Genomic DNA, 6,000 nt, shown 5'->3' with positions numbered 1-6,000 from the left:
TATGAAGTTGCCACCTGGCAGAGGGCAGAGCTGAGAAAATCAGAGACATGGAGCCAGAGCCACAGGGTTCAATTGAGCCTCAAACCCATCCTGCACTTCCAGAGCCAACGCATTCTTTACTGTTTAAGTCATTTTGGGCTGCTTGTTATTGCAAAAGGGTCATAAGTATGATATACTACAGTGTTCAATACATTTCATTTTATGCAAGAAACCAGAGTCCAACAGGCCAAAGTTAAAGGACTTGTCCAAGATTACTGGTTGTTTAGAGCAAGATCGGAAACCAGGACCCCGTCTCCTGATAACAGTCTGCAGTTCTTTCCATCTCATAGTCCACAGTCCTTACGAGCAGGAGCAGTTCTTCCATACACCTTTCTAAACACACTGCGCTTTGGTGGATAAACAGGCTTCTTGGAGATATCTTTAATGTTCAGAGAAAATGGATAAAGTCAGGGAGGCAGCATTTGTTTGGGACATGTTATCTTCATAACCCAACTTATTGAGGTTTTTCTGTTTTTTATTTGTTTTGTTTGTTGTTGTTGTTGTTGTTGTTGTTGCTGTTGTTTGAGACAGGGCGCCAGGGTGCTGTGGTGCGATCATAGTTCACCACAGCCTGGAACTCCTAGGTTCAAACGATCCTCCCACCTCAGCCTCCAGGGTAGATGGAATTACAGTGCCTGCCACCACGCCCACCCAATTTTTAAAATTTTTTGTAGAGATAGGGTCTTGCTATGTTGCCCAGGCTGGTCTCAAACTCCTGACCTCAAGTGATCCTCCCTCCTTTGCCTCCCAAAGCACTCGGATTACAGGCTTAAGCCTCCTCGCCCAAACTGACACCTTTCTTGAGGCTTGCAGAAGCACCAAGGTGCCTGCCTGTGCCTGGCCAATAACATTTTAGCATTTTGATATGGGCAGGCATGCTAATTGAGAGTCCAGTTCTCCAATTAGTTCTTGCTTTTGGATTGGAATGTTCCTGCCCATTGCTATTGAAACGCTCAGAAAGGGCCTTGACCTCCTGAGGATATCTTCCTCACATGCCTGCTCTAGCCTGTGCCTCCTCAGGGAAAGGAGAGGACCAGGGAAGCCTGTAGACATCCCTTCCTCCCACAGGCTGGGACATTTTTCAGAGTAGGTGAATCCACTTTTACCTCTCTCCTCTTTTATCTCTCTCCTTTTCGTGGCTTACATTATTCTTCCCCGGACTCCTTCCCTCATTAACACACCTTTTTTTGTTGTTGTTGTTCCGGGCAATATACTGAAAACAAAGGTTACTAGACAGCACATCAGACAACCTGCTATAACATCTGGAAATGACTTTGAACAGAATAACTTAGTATCTCCAGGTTCTACTCACACATCTGAATATGAAAATAACAACATCTGCCCAACACATTTCTCACCTGAGCTGCTCTACACCCCAACCTCATTGTGGTGACCAGTTTTCCAACACGTTTTGGGTAACCACTATGTAAAAGGCACATTGCTAGGGAGGAAATATCAATGTAAATTGTGGAGCATTATCTAAATGTAAGGTCTTGTCACCATTAATAAAACACTCATCTGGAAACTATATAAAACATTGTATTTCTTCTTCAACTACTGGTCCTCGTCCACCTCCATAAACTTCCCAGCTCTTCTATTACTCGCATTAGAGAGAAAAACAAAATGCCATCTTTTTCATGCTCTGTCACCTTCCTCCACTGAGCAATAACCATGTCGACCGGCAATATTAGAAAGGTCATCCGGTGAAGCGTTGACTCTGCAGTTGTGCACCATTGGGTTTTGAGAGTGCTGGCTAAATATTTTAAGTGATGGATGTCCCTGCCACTTCTCACTTTGCGTTTTTTATTTAATCAGTCTCACATGGATCAGGAAAAACACAAACCTTTACTCCCTGTGAAAACATTGTAGTCAAAACAGATTAAGCTTGTTTAACTCAGGCTACAGTAGCATGTTAGTAAAAAGCATCCTTGGTAGAGGCTATGAATTGAATTTTTCACTGCCTCCCATTGCCCCACTAAAAAAAGAGATATGTAAGGTTCTAACCTTTAGTACTTCAGAATGTCGTTTTGTTTGGAAATAGGGTCGCTGCAGATGTGACTGATTAAATTGAGATGAAGTCATTCTGGACTAAGGTGGGCCCCTAATCCAATATGACTGGTGTCTTTGTGGAAAGAGGGTCTGTGAAGACAGAGCTGCACAGGGAAAAACCATGTGACAACAGGGGCAAGATTAGAGTTAATGCAACTGTAAGCCAAGAAATGTCGAGGACTGAAGCAACCACAGAAAAGGGAAGTATTCTCTACAGGTTTCAGAGGAATCACAGTCCTGCTAACACATTCATTTCAGATTTCTAGCTTCCAAAACTGTGAAGCAATAAATCTCTGTTGTTTTAAGCCACCCAGTTTGTGGCACAGTCATCCCTTAGTATCCCTGGAGGATTGGTTCCAGGACCCCACGTGGATACCAACATCCACACATGTTCAAGTCTTTTATATAAAGTAATGTACAATTTGCGTATGACCTAGGTACATCTTCTCATATACTTTAAATCATCTCCAGGTTACTTGTAATAGTACCTAATACAATGAAAATGCTATGTAAAGAGTTGTTCTACTGTATTTCCCAGAGAATAAGGACAAGAAAAAACTATGTATATGCTTCAGCACAGATGCAGGCATTCATTCTTTTCTTTCAAATATTTTTGATCCATAGTTGGTCAGGTCCATAGATACAGAACCCACAGAAATAGAGGGCTAGGGATACTTTGTTATAGAAGCTCTGTGAGACTAATACAGTATAGAAGAAGTTTGAGAAAAGGTTGTTTTCCAAATGGTGCTGTATTTAGCTATCTATTGCTATATAACAAATCACTACAAACTTAGTCACTTAAAACAACACCCATTTCACAATTTCTATAGGTCAGGAACCTGAGCATAACTTACCATCTTCTCTTTCGAAGTCTCACATAAGCTACAGTCAAAATGTTGGCCAGGGCTGGTGTCTCATCTGAAGGCTCAATTGGGATAGAGTTCATTATAAACCGGTGGTGGGGTCTGGTCCCAGCTGTAATTAGTGTGCAGGTGACAGAGGGGACTCTTGGGTAGGCTCTTAAAGTCAGCAATAGAGGCTCATCTATCTTCAGATACTAAGAGAAAGGATAGCTTATCTTAATCTAATAGGTTAAAATCTGTAGGGATGGCTGGGCATGGAGGCTCACGTCTGTAATCCAAGAACTTTGGGAGGCCGAGGTGGGCAGATCACCTGAGGTCAGGAGTTCGAGACCAGCCTGGCCAACATGGTGAAACCCTGTCTCTACTAAAATCACAAAAATTAGTTGGGCATGGAGGTGGGTGCCTGTAATCCCAGGTACTCAGAAGACTCAGGCAGGGAGAATTGCTTGAACCTGGGAGGCAGAGGCTGCAGTGAGGCAAGACTGGGCCACTGCACTCCAGCCTGAGTGACAAAGTGAGACTCTATCTCAAAAAAAAAAAAAAAAAAAATCTGTAGGGACAAAAGAGCAGAGTATATTTAATGTAGGTAAACTGTTGCTTAAACTAAGACTCCATGTTTGGTTATCTTTTCTGTGATTCATATATTTTTGGAAATGTAATATTTTTGACCATGTCAAAATAAGACAGATTGACAATTGAAGAAATGAAGGCTTCTTATCATTTCCTTTTGTGATATTTTAGGGAAATCTGTGGTAGGATCTCAGTCCTCTGAAATGCTGTGACTGTAGGTGAAAGCAAAAACAACAGCAGCACAGCTGACATTTAACATAAAATTTTGTGCACAATACTTGTATTTACATACTCAATCACTTTTCTGGAACATGTGTGTTAATATATATCTCTACCATTTTACATATATATTGAGCCTGCTCTATATGCCAGGGACTACGCTTGGCACTGGAGATACGGCAGATAACAAGACACGTTTTGTGGTTAAGATTTAAAGGGATAAATAATTAAATCCCTTGTTCTCAGAGTTCTAAATTGTGTCATTTAGAAACATAAGTATCAAGTATGAATAAAAACTGCTTTGTGACTGATGAATTAGAAACTATAGTATGATTCAAAGTTCAAAATTGACTTCCTATTTCTCCATGGACGTATAGTGGAGACCCCGTGAATGCTTCTGCCCATGGTAAAGTGGAGGGGAAAACCTCTGTGGTCTGTGGGTAGGGGGAGGGTGATGAGAGACGGAGAGACAGAGACAGAGACAGAGGGACAGGCAGACAGAAAGAGAAAGGAACAGAGACAGAAAGAGACAGAGGGAAAGAGGGAGACAGAGGAAGAGAGAAAGGCAGACACATACACACGCACACACACACACATACACACAGTCTTGTTCAAAGTCTCTTCCCTTTTATCCTCCAGGGAGCAGGCATGGTGGACATGGCCAATATAGGGGGTTGTTAGCAATCTGGCTCCTGGTTAACACCCAATCAGAGATGTGGCTCTCTGTGAGATATTTTTAAGGAGAGGAGCTTCTGCTTGATTCACCTACAGGGCCACTTGTTAGCTGGCTCTGGGGCAAAGAGCGTGGGCCAGGGAGATTGAGAGTTGAAAGTGGTTTTGTATTTAAGAGTCTTTTGACTTCAGTTGTGTTATTTACCTTCACTGAACCTCAGGTTGCCTACCTGTAGGGTGGGATGTTACTACCTACCATAGTGGGTTGGGAGGATTAAGAATGAACACACGCCAACCATGACATGTGATATGTTCAGCGAATGTTGGCTTCCTCTTCTCCCTGCTTCAAGGCTGGTTTTTCCATCCCCTTTCCGTTCTTATTGTTTCCTTCTAATATTCCTTCCATTCTGAGAAGGAGTAAGCTCAAATTTCTTCTGAAGTTTTGAAAGGTTTAGGGGAGGTAGGGGAAAGAGTAAGAGGTTCTTTTGGCACCAAGTTTATTGCACTTTGGAGTTTTCCATGACTTGTCAAGGGATGGGGTGAGAAGAGAGAATGGGACCATAGACTTGGAGATATCAGCATCAGGAGGTCACACAGAGGTTGAAAGGTGGAGGCAGGAGTACCCAATGCCCTGCACAGGTCCTTATCATCCTGCAGACTCCAGGAGGGAGAAGCAGGTCGGGCGAGTTCTGCGCACACCAAACCACTGGACTACAGAGACTCCTTTGTATTAAAGAGAGTACTGCAGGTGGTTGCTTCCTGTCAGCCACCTCTGATGTGAAATGGCTGAGTTACTAGGGGAGACCTTGTGTACAGTCAGACATACATTTCCATTACAGTTCAACGCTACTTTTTAGCTGGATTTCTCTGAGCAAAAAATTTGACTTCTCTGAGCCTTTATTACTTCATAGCGTTTTTGAGAGAGTCACCTGGGAGAATTTCTAAAACTGTGCTCCATAAATAGCGCTATTTTGATTTTGGTGTCTACGCTATCCCGGCATCAACTCTCTCTGCTGCTGTCCAGAGTTACCTTTCCCCACTTTAAGTTAATCCCACCTGCAGGGGCCCTTGGCCATATAAAGTACACATTCATAGTGTAGGGCTAGGGAGGTATTATTCAATCTACCAAAATATAAATAAGAAACAAGAGTCTCATTGCCATTCCTGGGACAAGGACTGGCAGCAAACGCTTTCCAGGGTCTCCCCTGCCTCTCTAACCCAGGGCCTGGGCCGCTGCTTCCTGTCTTGCCAGTTTCCTCCTGGAGCTCTGGTGGAAAGAAGGCTACCCTTCACTTTCCTGCCTCTTCCCTGAGTTTTCCCAATAAACCAGTAACTTCAGGATGTATGTATGTATGTATGTATGTATGTATGTATGTATGTATCTATCTATCTATCTATCTATCTATCCATCCATCCATACATCATCCATCTTCCTACCTATCAGGGTCTGGCAAACTCTTCTGAATAGCAGGAAGGAATTACAGTGTAGAAAGAAAAAAAAAATCAGTCAAGTATAACTGTTCTCATAGTTCCAGGGAAAAGAATAATAAATGAACTAACCCATTCACAGAGAAAATGCACCAATCCT

Source organism: Macaca thibetana, chromosome 12 (genome assembly GCF_024542745.1).
Source record: "Macaca thibetana thibetana isolate TM-01 chromosome 12, ASM2454274v1, whole genome shotgun sequence".
Taxonomy (NCBI): Eukaryota; Metazoa; Chordata; class Mammalia; order Primates; family Cercopithecidae; genus Macaca; species Macaca thibetana.
Note: the sequence above shows the minus strand (reverse complement) of the source record.